This window comes from Vombatus ursinus, unplaced genomic scaffold, assembly GCF_900497805.2.
Source record: "Vombatus ursinus unplaced genomic scaffold, bare-nosed wombat genome assembly UNPS02014791.1, whole genome shotgun sequence".
NCBI classification, from domain to species: domain Eukaryota; kingdom Metazoa; phylum Chordata; class Mammalia; order Diprotodontia; family Vombatidae; genus Vombatus; species Vombatus ursinus.
The window spans coordinates 51,535,954-51,549,859 of record NW_020954569.1 but is presented as its reverse complement, the minus strand read 5'-3'; the positions used below and the strand labels follow the sequence as shown (position 1 = coordinate 51,549,859).

The 13,906-nt window shown below is 43.5% G+C and overlaps 1 protein-coding gene across 28 annotated transcripts in view; it reads left to right on the top strand.

The window, feature by feature from the left end:
* CELF4 (CUGBP Elav-like family member 4) overlaps window positions 1-13,906 on the top strand; it is a 566,727-nt gene that overhangs the window by 101,524 nt on the left and 451,297 nt on the right. The window lies entirely within an intron of this gene.

Below are 13,906 nucleotides of genomic sequence, written 5' to 3'. Positions count from 1 at the left end.
AAAGAAAGGGAGGGAGGAAAGGAAGGGAGTAGAAAATAATACAACGGAAAAAGAAAGAACAACCTTGTTCTCCCTGCCTCCTGGCCTTCTTGCTTCCCTCCCCCTTTCTGTTGCTAAGTAGATCGTAGGTTTATTTGCGGCTGTCAGTTCCCAGTAGAAAAATTCTGTTTTGGAGAGCCGCCTAGATGGAAATGGCTTCAGCACCGATTTCACGGAGAAAGTCTGCACGGTAATTAGTGTTCATGAGGGAGGAATTGAATTGGCAAACTCCCAAGAAAACTACACCCCAAAAGTTAGCTCTAGTCCAGAGGGCCACATCAAATTCAACTCCAGGACATGTGTCTCTACTGCTATATATAGATGCACACTCACAAACAAGCAGCTCTGCTGCTCTCAATTTGTAATTCTCAGGCATTCTCACAGGCAGCTTTCTCATGGGGTAATGGGAGACAGGAGCAGGTTTTGGAGGAATGAAATTCACAGATACTCCCCAAATTTAATTTGAGGCAATAGTTTTAAAATACTGGTCCCATCCCACATGCTAGAACTGGACATATTGATTGATTGATTAATGTGAAGGGGGGGGTCAATGAAAGAAGAAAGGAAGGAAAGAAGGAAGGAAGGAAGGAAGGAAGGAACGAAGGAAGGAAGGGAGGGAGGGAGGAAAGAAGGGAGGAGGGAAAGAAGGAAGGAAGAAAAGGGAAGAAAGGAGTGAAAGAAGGGAAGGAGGACATTATGATCAAAGTCTTTTTGTATTTCTAAAAAACTTAGCATCTTATATCTTATGCCCACTCCTCTCCAATACATGACCTTTGTTCTAGCCCTCTAGTATGTGTGTTCCTTGAAGTCACTATATCTTTGCTTGTGCTATTTCCTTTGCCTATAGTACCTCAGCCTCCTCTTCACCTATTTGAGCCCTGCCCATCCTTCAAGACCCTGCTTAAGTCTTTTCTCCCCCACAAAGGCATCCCTGACTTCTCCAGCCCACAGCACTCTCCCTTCTCTGACCTTCTATGCACTTGATGTCCAAACCATACCAGGAGCACTTAACTGAACCCTATCCTACATTGTGCCCCTAGTGTTTTATTTGTGAGTCTTTGGTCCCCTATCTAGATTGTGTGGGTGAGTACCCTACTCACAAGCAAAGACCATCCCTTTCTGCTTCATCCAAATAACCTGCAGTGACTGATACAGGGTTAGGCACAAACAGAAGGGGCTAAGGAGATACAGGTTAAATTGAATTAGATAAATCAGTGTTCTAGTGGCCTGCCAAATGCCAAGTGAAAATACTCAACTTAACCTCTTGCCATCTGTTTTTTTTTTCTTTTAAAGACACACTCCCTGGGTCATGAGCAGCTAGTTTGGAGGGATAGAAAGAGAATTAAAGAGCACATCTGGGCTTGCTTTCTACATCCCCTTCTGGGTGGGCAGCTGGAGAGCTTGTGGCCATGAAACCCACCTAGGGGTATCCTCTTCTTCCTAGAAGAAACAGATGATCTTAGAATCAGCTGTTGGGAAGCAGCTGGAGGCAGGATGGGAACACAGTTGGAACAGTCTGGGAGTACAGATGGAGTGGTCTGGGAAAAGATTTGGAGTGGTCTGGGAGCACAGCTGGAATGGTCTGGGAGCATGCCTGGAGCTGTTCCAAGAGCACAAGACAGACTGGTCTGGGAACATGGCTGGAAGCAGCATGGGCTCCCCAGCTGGCTGTTCCCCTCCATTCCTTACCATACCTCCACTGAGAATTCATAGCTCTTCTGTCGGAGATCTTGAAGTCAGCAGTTCTTCTCCCCTCCCCCTTTCTCTTGAATGGGGAATTGTTAGTATAATACTACAGCCTTGAGCCAATTATTTAAGAGCAATAAGTGATCCTTTCTGACAGGCAGTGAAAGCATATGGGGTACAGGTGGGTTCAGATCCAGAAGACATGGGCAGAATATGGCTTTAGTGGCAGCTCCCCCTGGATTTCTCTAGGTGGGTTAATCTCTAACAAAAGCAGTCCTCTCCTGGCCTAAGGTCTTTTCTATAAAGGATATTCTTTGTCTCTTCCATAATCAGCTACTTCCCCCACCCACTGGGGAGACTGGGAAATTGGCCTTGCCCCACTCTAGCCTTGGGTATATCCCTGCCAACCTGCCCATAGGAAGCAAGATATAAGAAAGCAAGACAAAAAGTAGCTGGCTTGCTTCTTATCATTGGATCAACCCTGTCATACCTCTGACATGTAGATCTGTTTCTCTTGACATGCTGGACATTGTGCCCATCTTCTCTGCCTGGCATCTACTTCCTGCCCAACCTTTGTCAATGGCCCTCTTCTGTGGATGCCGATCCCAGTTTATTTAAAATTCACTTCCAATTCATCTCCTCCAGTTCTGTCTGATTCCTCAGAGGATGATCTCAGCCTACTTGTAGGGATTCTGCTTCCTGACTATTGCCTCCCAACTACATGGTACTCATGCACCCTTCCTCAGAGCAGCTGTTTCCTGAGCCGTGACCCAATGCCTACATGGCACTCCATGATCAGCAGAGCACAGTGGGAAGAACATTAGATCTGAAGTCAGAGGACCTGGGCATGAATCTGAGCTCTGTTGCTTATAATCTACAGGACCCTAGCTACATCCTTTCGCTACTGGGGTTTCCTTTTCCTAATCTGAAAAAGGAAGGGGTTAAATTAGATTATCTCTAAGGTCTCTTCCACATCTAAATCCATGATTCTGTGGGAGTTCAGAGAAGGAAGAGAAATACGTGGGCTAGAATAATCAAGGGAAACTCCATAGAAGGGGGACCCTGAAAGATGAGGAGGATTTGTCAGCCTGAGAGGAAGGAGGATGACGTTCCCCCAGCTGGAGGAATACAAATGCTAATCAGAAACAGGAACGAACATTGTGTGAAGTAGAAACAGTGAGAAAAATAGCCTGGATGGGACAGAGGATGCATTTGGGGGAAGAGAAAAAATCAAGTTAGAAAAATAAAAACATAGAGTGAGGTGGGGGCAGTTCACCACAGACACAGCTAGGAACCATACCATGAATAATATTAGGACCCTGACTCTGTACACCCTAGTCAGCTCCCCTTTGGTCTAGAAACTGTAGGGCCAGAGAAGTACTGGTGTTATGGGGATGTGTTCTCAGTAATTCCTGCTTATTCCCCAGTGAAGACTTCGCTGAGACCCATGAGCTTGAGGAGAGAAGATGGAATAAAACTGGAGCTCTGGGGAAGATAAGAAAAATGTTTTAACCTCCAGAGAAGAAAGAGGAGTTCAGAAGTCTGTAGATTTTGGATTCCAAACCTAATTTTTTTTTTCATGTGTCACTTAGAGGTCTGCAATGCTAAACCCAGGCAATACTCTTTAATACTGAGTGTTGAGGAGTGGAGTGGGGTAGGATGAATTGTTTCTGTTTCTTTATTTGTAAAATGGTCTAGGCAGACACTCGAGGGCACATACACTCAACTAAAACCTCAGCAGATCTATGAAACATAAACCTTTCATAAATGTCCTACTGGGACAACACTATATCTCCTAAAGTCCTGGACCTGATTTCTGGTAGGGGTACCAATGCTTGGTCATCTTCAGGCAGGTTATCACCTCCCCTAATACCATCCTTCTAGGACAGGGATTGATTCAGACAACCTGTTATTCTTCCTTATGAGAAATTAAGAATCCAAACTCTTCCTGATTCTTTGTCAGTTTTCAGTTTAGACAGCCTTTCAAAAGTAGCCCCTGGTGTAGGAGGAAAGGTAACCTGGGATTTTGTGGTCATCAAACTACTCCCTTCCTACCATAGTGAGAAGTTTCAATTTTAGCCTCTAGAGTTTTAAATGAACCTCAGTGTTGGCTCACCTTTTAAATCCTTCAATCTTATTTCTTCTTAGCCCTCTTCTCTTTAAAATTCTTCCCTCAAAGCCAAGAAGGACTGTATTCAAATCCCACTTCTGACATATGTAACCCTTGGCAAATTAGTGCTCTAGACATTTTCCTGTAGCTCTGAGTTACCTAGAAGGTCTTGACCTGCATTGTTTGAGGCAGTTTCCTCACCAGGGATTCCTCTATATCAGTGAACTCACATGTCTAATCCTTATCCCCCATCTTTATGACTTAGGACAATAGGTTTCCCAACCCCAGTAAAAAGAGTGTTAAGCAGAATTAATGGTTGGCCTGCAGAGATCAATCAGGTTCCAATTCTGCCACTTAATCCCTATGTCACCTTAAGCAAGTCATTTAATCTGTCTGTTCCTCAGTTTACTTGTACGTAAAATGAGAAGATTGGACTAAATAATCTCTAAGGTACCTTACTCCTGTAAATCTATAAACGTTGTTCAGTAGTTTCAGTCATGACTGGCTCTGTGACCCCATTGGGGGTTTTCTTGGCAAAGATACTGGAGTGGTTGGCCATTTCCTTTTCATTTTACAGATGAGGAAACTGAGGCCAGCAGGTCGGGTGACTTGCCCAAAGTCACACAGCTAGTAAGTGTCTGAGGCTTGATTTAAACTCAAGTGTTCCTGACTCCAGGCCCTGAGCTCTATCCACTTCACCATCCACCTGCCCAACCTATAAATTTAAATTGTTTTTTTTTTTCCATTTTCAACAGACTACTTGGATTTTTCAGTGTACCTTTGAAGTTTTGAGAGCTCCAGGTCTTTGTTATAGAAATGCATCTAGGTTGTAGACTGTCTGCCCCTAAATTCCCCACATCTCTTCAATCCTCCCCTCTTCCTGTCTCCCTCCCATCTTGTTCCATCAGCCTTGGCTTAGACCAGAACATTGGAGATGTCATCTTTGCAGTCCATATCCACTGGCTCCTCCTACCTTTAGGGTAGGTATTCCCTGTAAATCAGTGATGAATTACTGATGACCTAACCATGGCTCTGGTCCATACTTACAAGTCCAGCCAGTTGGCTGGAAGACAAAAATCCAAATGCCCACCCAGTAAAGCCTCTCAGAAAAAAACCCAAAATGAAATGAACAGAGGCATATGTGGTATCAGTACTACCCATCTGTGAACTAAGACTCAACCATTCAAGGGCATCACCCCACCACCATTCCCCCTCTCATCCTCTGAAGCAGCCCTAAGGCTCAATATTGCTAAGTGCCCAGATTTAACCTATACTATTGATGTTAGGTTAAGCTCAGAGGCTATATGTGACAGTTGCTTAAAAAAACTGAGCTCATTACTGAGTAAAGCACTCTAGCTTAGGCCTGTGGCATTGTTTGCTTTGACGATGTTTTGTTTTCTTCAAAACACACATGTGTACACACACATACATACATGCACACATACACATACATACACACATACATACATGCACATTTCCCAAATACTGATAATACAATAAAGGACTCCTCATATCCCTCCTTCTAAAATGACCCATCGTTGATTAGAAGAATAAAATTAACTTGGTTAGAATCCTTTCTTGTTTCCTTTTTAACACAAATATTTAAAGGATCTGTAACTTTTGTCAGCATGGAAATATCCCATGCCAAGTGATCACAATCTATGACACAGTAGATCAGTCCTAAGAACCTTAGGGTAAAGGACTTGCAAAGGTGTGTGTGTGTGTGTGTGTGTGTGTGTGTGTGGCCCAGGGTCACCTAGCTCACAAGTGCTTGATTCCAAGCCCAGCACTTTGCCTCTGATTATATTTTAAGTGAATTTAATGTTATGAAAGAGGAGAAAGACTAAAGTGTGAAGTAAAGAGAGAATGAATTTACTACCCCTAGTTCATAGGGAGGCAGACTGAGAGTTAAAAGCCTTGGGTTTGAGTTCTATTTTAGTCATTGCTATGGACAGTGTAAAATGAGTGTATTGGACAAAGTGATCTCTAAAGTCCCCTACAGCTCTAAGATTCTAGGGTAACAAGTCGACTTGTTATGGACTTAACAATGAATAGTAGTTAATATTAATATAGCACTTTAAAGTTTGCTAGGCACTTTGAGGGAAGTAGAATGAGAAGGCAGGGTCTCTGCCCTCAAGGAATTCACAGTATCATTAGATTTAGACATAGAAGAGAGCTTGGAGGCCCTCAGGTCCCACTACCTTAGTTTATAAAATAGGAAACTGAGTTACATAGAGTGTAAGTGGGTTACCCAGATCCACACAGCTAGTAAATGTCTCAGACAGGATTCCAACCCAGATGATCTTGATCCCAAGTCCAGGGTTCTCTCTACTATGCCATGCTGCCTTTCTTCAGTTGAAGGGACAAGATCTACACAGAGAGAAAAGAATGAGATAAGCCAGAATATTATCAGGGGCTAAACTATGTGGTTCATGGTCAGTTAGGTGGTGTAGTGGATAGAGCACCAGGCCTAAAGTCAGGAAGACTTCAAGAACTCGATCTGGCCTCAGATACTTAGTAGCTGTGTGAACCTGGGCAAGTCACTTAACCTTGTTGGATTCAGTTTCTTAATCTGTAAAATGAGTTGGAGAAGGAAATGGCAAACCACTCCATTATCTTTGCCAAGAAAATCTCCAATGGGTCAAGACGAGTCAGACATGACAGAAAAACAACAATAACAAAACTATGTGGTTCATAGTCCAATAGGTCAGAGCAGGGTGGACTAGAACAGTTAGGGAAGGCTTCATGGAGGTGCAGGTACTTGAGCTAGGTAGGGAGAGAGAATAAGGACATTCTGGCCTGAAAGAATAGTGTAAATAAAGGCATAGAACCAGGAAAATACACGTTTGTTTGTTTTGGGTTTTTTTTTTTTGAGGGGGTGGGGGGAGAAGAGAGCAAGAGCCAGAGAGAAACTGGGCTGGTTGAAGTGCGCTGGAAAGTCTTAGGCAAAGACTGCTAAATTCTAACTACCTTTGTCTCCTGCCTTCCTTGAGCAATCACCCACTCCTCTTCTACTGCAGTTTACTCCCCTGAAAGAATGGAATAGCAGTAGTGGCCGCTCCCTCCCTTCCTCACAAGGACATAGGGAGGTTAGATGAGATCATGCTTGGAAAGTCTGCCGTCCCTCCAGAGAGAGCAGCTCTATCGATAGGAGGAGGCAGAATTACCTTCTCTTTCTAAGACTTGAGCGAGTAACAGTGGCAAGGCTCCTCTGCTTCTTGCCTTTGATGCTGCCCTACAAAAAAAAAAAGTTCCTTGGGGGGGAGGTGGGGAAGACCCTTCCCCCTTGTCTGAACTGGCTCTTGGTCATTCTGTTGAGAAGCAAGGAGAGTTTAGTTCAAATCAACAAGTGCTTATTCAGTCTTCTTCCCCCCCTGGCCTTGTGCAAGGTCCTATGGGGGATTTGGAAGAAGACAATCCGTGGCCTCTTAGAGGTCATAGTTTGGCAAGACAGGCAAGAGGCAGTTACGTGGTAGTCATTCAATTCGTTCAATAAGCATTTATTAAGTGTCTGCTATGTTCTCTAAGATATTGGTAAAGTAGTATGCTGGGTACTGCGCTGGATTGGAATTCAGGAAGGCCTAACCTTGAACCCTACCTCAGACACTTACTAACAGTGTGATCCTGGACAAGTCACTTCATCTCTTTCACCCTCCATTTCCTCATCTGTAAAATGGGGATAATGATTGCACCTACCAATTAAGGTTGTTATGAGGATCAAATTAGATCATGGATATAAAGCATTTTGCAATCTTCCCGGTGCTATTTAAATATATACGCTAGCTGACTTTTGTTATTATTGTATGACACAGTTGGAGAATAATGTAGGACAGATTGTCCCCCAAGGGCTGCATCCTGGTGTTTCAACTCTAGGCAGTGCTTTAAGAGGTCAGAGAAGTGTTGGAGAGTTCTTCAGGAAGGCATGACTTGAGTGAACCAGGTCCTGAAGGAAAGATTTAGACATGTGACAAGGTGTAGGAAGGGCATAAGAAGACGAAATAGCAAGAACAAAGATTCAAAAGAAAGAACAATATTTTGAGACAGGCAGTGATTTTACCACATCGATGCCTAGACATGGAGATCACGAGATTGGATGCACATCCATCTGTCTCTGAAGGCTTATGGATGTATCTGTCTTCACATTTCTCCACCTAAAAAGTTTAATGAGTCCACTTCATCAGAATTTACTGGATATGTGGAGTCCTATTTCAGAAAATCTAACATAAAAAGATCCAAACTCACTTATCAGATGAGTCTAGGGAGGGGTATGTTTCAGAAAGTTTATCCAATTGTAGAAGATCAGTATCTCTTTAATAGCAAGATCTCATTTCTAGTATCAACATGGCAGCACTGCTCACATCCCCAGCCACTGCCCAAGACATTAGAATAAGCATGCCTACATTTATATCTTGAAAAGGATCCTTCTGAGGATAGCAGGCTGCACCCACAGCCCAGAAAGCCAGAAGGAACCACACCTAAAATGAAAACTCTTGTTGACTAGATAGCATTCCATATTTCTTAGAAAGAAAGGAACCCAATAAAAGGAAGGCAGAGGAAACAAGAAGGAAATGTACTGGTCAAGAACATCTCTCCAAAGACTACTCATTCTCTCCATCCATTTAATTTTTAAATCGAACCAATAAACTACCTATGCCCACACCGATGACAGTATGATACAAGGGAAACAGCACAGCTCTGGAGTCAGAATCTGAGTTCAAATCCCACCTCTGATGCCCTCTGTATGACCTTACCCAAGTCATTTAATTTTGCTAGTCCTCGGTTTCCTCATATGTAAAATAGGAAGTTGGTCTACATGGTCTCTAAGATCCCTTCACACTCTCAGTCTATGATCTTGTGACAGAGAAAGAGGCTATGTTCAAGAGACCACATGGAGAAATTGCCCAACAAGTGTTTAGGAGACCTCGGTCCTTTTCTCAACTTTCCCACATAAACTAGGGCAATCATTTCAAGTATCTGCACCTCAACATTTACGTCTGTAAGATGGGAATATTAATCCCTACCATGTCTCCCTCCTTTGAGAGTCCAATGAGTTAAATGATATGGAAGCCTAACATCAGCAAAAGGAGTGATGGTGGTTATCCTAAGAGACAATGAGAATGGCCAGCACAGAGAATGGAGGAAATCCTTCTCATGGCTCAGGGCCTAAAGTTATGACTGAATGCCAGAGTCCTAGAATGGCTGTAACGCTGAGGCAGATGTGAACAGCTAGAGTAGGTTTGACTTCTCTGATAGGCCGGGCTATTTAAAAAGCCGACATCTTTCCCTTGCGAGTCCCCATGGCCCTTAGCTGCTCATGTCTGTGCTGCCTAGAGACGGAGGGAGAAGGGAAAGGCCCATCAACATGTCATGTCCACTTTTTGTCCTTTTTTAAGGCATTGTAAAGGCTGAGCAGCGAACACCAGACATGTAATTCTCAGCTTTTAAGATGTAAGCGAGGGCCCACTTGCAAGCAGAGACATCTTTTCAAAAGGTCCTGCTCTCCCCATTTTTAACCCTTTGGATACCAATAGAATTCTTTCTGATCCAGAAGATAGTGAGGCTGACACAGTGATGGTTTTGGATTAACAAATATTTATTAAACATCGACAGTGTGCCCAGATGCATGATAGGCATAGGAGAAAGCACAGATCCTCTTCTTCAAAACTCACAGAAATGAGAGAAGTAGAGAAGCAGCTGGGTCTAGTGGAAAGAGCACTGGATTCAAAGCCAGCAAACCTGGGTTGAAATCTGGGCTCCTCCACTTAGTCGTGTGGCTCAGAATGTGTCATTTCATCTCTCTGGGCCTCAGTTTCACAATCTGTCAAATGAGAGGATTGTATTCAATGATCTCTAAGGTCCCTTCTAGCTCTAAATCCTGTGAGTTAGAGAGTAATTAGTGTTTAACTAGGTATTGTTGAGTAAGAGAACATGGAGATCACTTAACAATACTTTCCATCTATGTCACTATTTCCCACGCATTGCCTCATTTCCTTGAAATGAGAGGGCCAAACTACTCTTTGGATCCTAGAATTGAGTGATAAAATGTGCCTTAGAACAGGACTTGAATTCAGGAGAGACTTGGGTTGGAATCCCACTTCTAACGCTCCCTGACTCTGTGTCCGTAGACAAATAACATCCCTTCTGAGCTTCAGTTGTCTTATCTGTAAAATGGAGATTGTTCTTTTTCAGTCTTTTTTAGTTATGTCCTACTCTTTGGGACCCCATTTGGAGTTTTCTTGGCAAAGATACTGGAGTGGTTTGCCATATCCTTCTCTAGTTCATTTTACAGATTAGGAAACTGAGGCAAACGCAGGTAAGTGACATGCCCAGGGTGACACAGCTAGGAAGTATCTGAGGCCAGATTTGAACTCAGGAAGAGGAATCTTCCTGACTCCAGGCCCAGTATTCTATCTACTATACTACCTAGTTACCAAATGGAGGAAACAACAACAATAATAACAATCCTTGTAGTACCTATTTTCACAAAGTTGTTGTGAGGTTCATATACACATACATATGTATATAATGTGTATATATATATATATACACACACACATGTACACACACATACACACACACATATGTATATATATATGTATATATACAGAGAACTTTGTACATCTTAAAACATTTCTTAAATGGCTGCTATTATAATAAAGTCCAAGTCCTTCATTTTCCAAAGGAGAAAATTGAGGCCCCAAAAGCAAAGTGACTTGCTCGACATCACACAGATAGAAAGTGTACAAGCTGGCACATGGAACCATGTCTTCTGTCTCCAAACCCATCGCTCACTTCCCTATACTACGCTCTCTCCTTAGTTGATGGCTCAAGTCCCTTCCAGCTCTGACAGTCTACAATTCTAAGCCCTTCATGCAACCCCTGATAAGTTCATCCCTACTGAATAGGTAGGGACTGAATGTGTTCCTTCTTAGAGGGTGTCATGACAGATACGGGTTCAATGACCAGTGAAGCTCAGAAAGTAGTGAAAGGAATAAAACCTTGGGCCAAGGGCAAGGTCTCCTGGATGCATTCCAAAAACAAGCTGACGCCCTTAAAGTTGAACTGATCATCAAGGTCTATGGCACAGAGCAGGATGTTTTCCATAGGGCTATTTGGATTTAAAAGAGGAGTCTGGAGAGGGGAATGCTTAATTGGAATGAGCCCCTAGTGGTAGCATCTGAGGAGCTGCGGCAGGTCAGTCATGTGGGGCGGTGGAAGGAGGATTGAATTGCGAATGAGGAGACCTGGCACTGAGATGTTAATGAGCGATGTGCCCGCGAACAAATCACTTTATTTCTTTGAGCCTCAATTTATTCATCTGTAAAAAGTGGGGATGAATACTACCTGTACATCAGAGGGCTATTGTGAGAAAAATGTTTTGACCGCTTTAAAGTACCATAGAAATGTGAGCTATTGCTATTTTTTGAATGGGGAAGGAGAATTTCTCTGCTCATGCATAAACCTGGCTCTGCTTCAAGTTAATTTGCTCCCCTCTCACCAGGCCTCCTGTTCTCCTTCATTCCCAATTCTGCCCCCACCCACCTCTTTGGATCCTTCACAAAGGAAGATGGATGACTTTGGTTAATACAGGGGGCCCGAGAGGACATCCCCAGCGCTCACTCCCATCATCATATCCTCGCCACCCACCCCAAGCCCACTGCCTAGTCAGTTGCAGCCCTTTAATGTCTCGCTATTTCCTTTATAGGGTATTGGGAGCAAAGCACATTGTAAACCTTAAAACACAATCTAAATGTAAGTTTCATCATCATCATTATTATCTGACCTGCTCCACCGCCAAGCAGGTCAAAGAAAACCTGGAACCTAACGAATCCTGGACTCCGTAATGTCTTTCATTTGTGTAATGATGGGCAAACTGTTGAAGCCTTCAAGAAATAGATACCAGCTACCATGAACATCACTGAGACTCAGTTTTCTCATCTGTAAGGTGGGGATGATGATACTCATCCCACCTACCTCACAGGATTGTTTTGAAGAAAGGGCTTTGTAAACCTTAAAATGTTATAGAAATGTGAGCGGTTATTATTCTGTCATCTGACAAACGGTATACTAACACTTGTCCTCCCTCCGTCGAATGTGAATCTTCCCTGATGAGTATCTTTAAGTTCTATTCAAGTGTAAGGTGTTATTAACCTTTCCTTTGGCAAGCCTGGGGCTCTTTCCATTACCAAGTCTTAACACTAGAAGGAATCTCTTTTTGCTCCAAAAATGTTGTTCAAGTTATTAGCTCTATTTTTCAACTGTAGGGGGAGGCATTGTGGTATACTGGGAAAAACACTAGTCCTTGTTTCCCAGGATCCGGGTTCAAGTCCCAGCTCTACCACTTACTACCTGTGTGACATTGGGCGTATTTATCCTTTCTGGGCCACAGGTGCTCGGGGGTTGGACTCAGTGACCTCCAACATCCTTCCCAACTCTAAATCAATGATGCTGCGCTTTCACAAGCCAGTCGTTGTGCAGAAGGTCAGGCTGGGCCACTCCTGGTGCTACAAGTGCTGGCAATGTTTACTGCCTGGCTTGCCATTTGGATGTTGTTACTCATGATACCATATGGCACTTCTTTGTGGCCTTCAAGGATCTTCCCAGGTCCCCAGTCTTATCATCAAAGGATATCAGAACAAGGAAGAACCTAAAAAAATCATCCATGACAACCCCTCCCCATTTCAGAGATGAGATGACTGAGGTCCAGAGATATGAAGTGATTCATTAACTCAGGGAATAAATAGCAGAATGCAGAGGTGGATGAAGGCCTTAAAATCATGGATTTAGAGCTAGAAGGAGTCTTTGAGATTGTTGAGTCTGATCCCTTTAATTTTCAGATGAGGAGGCTGAGGGCCAGACTGGTTCAGTGTCTCCGTAGAGTCACACAGCAAGTAAGGATCTGACCCCAAGTCCAGAACCCTAACCACTACACCATACCTCCCCAAACCAGGAAGAAGCATTTGTTAAATGATAATGCAAGTTGAAAGGCCTTGTTCCCTGCCTCTCATGAGCATCCTCTTTATGTGATACCATGACCGAATGGAGAGGGCTTCTCCAAACAAACATCATTTACGCAATATTGGCGTGATATGCAAACTCACACTTTAACAAACATGAACAATCCAAGGCAGGCTATGTCCAAGTCAGGTACATCATGCAGACTGTAAGTGCTGTGAAATTTCAGAAAAGGGAAAGATCAACGAGTACTGAAGACATCTGGAGGAGCTTCCTGGAGGAGGTAGAGATTGAGCAAGCCCTAAAGGATAGTGGGACTTGAATGGGCAAAGAGGAAAGGAAAGATGTCCTTGAAGCAGGACATAGTTTGGTTACTGTGGAAAGATCAGTGGTTCTGGAGTCAGAGGAAGGTGATTCAAAATCCCCTCCCACACTTTTGGATTATATCCTTTAATTTCTATTGGCCTCAGTTTCCTCATTTTTTTAGATGAAGGGATTGGACCAGATGACTACCAAAATCCCATCCAACTCTAATTCTATGATCCTATGAATACTAGCTCCGAGTTAACAGCAACGTTCATTTTAAGCATTTATTTTTTTTTTCTAGCAGAGACAGAAAGATTTGAGTTATATCCCAGGAATGGGAAGTCACTGCTTCTGTTTCATCAAGCTAGTGGATGCTTTCTGGAGGAATCTCAAGGACCATTTGAATACTGGTAGGGTGCTGGCTTAAAAACATGGAGCTCAGGGTGGGGAAGGTTATTCAGAACACAGAGTGTGGAATCCTTTGTCTGAAAGGAAAAGGAGAGAAGCTGTCCATGGAGCAGGAGAAGCCAAGGAAGGGATAGGAAGGGCTCCCACACCCAAAATGAGGATTTTGGATCCTCAATGCAGTGGGACAGCTGAAGGACAGTATAGAGAAAGGTGGTGGGGGTAGGGAGATGGGATAGGTCATGGTCAAAGTGACAGATGGAGAAAATAACTTTGGCAGCTGCACTGTGGGCAGGAGGCAGGGAGTCCAGAGAGGAGAAGGTTGTGATCATTCAGGAAGAAGATGGCTAGGACTTGGTTTGGACAGTGCCAATGGTGGGGAGTGGGGGAGGGGGAGGATAAGTC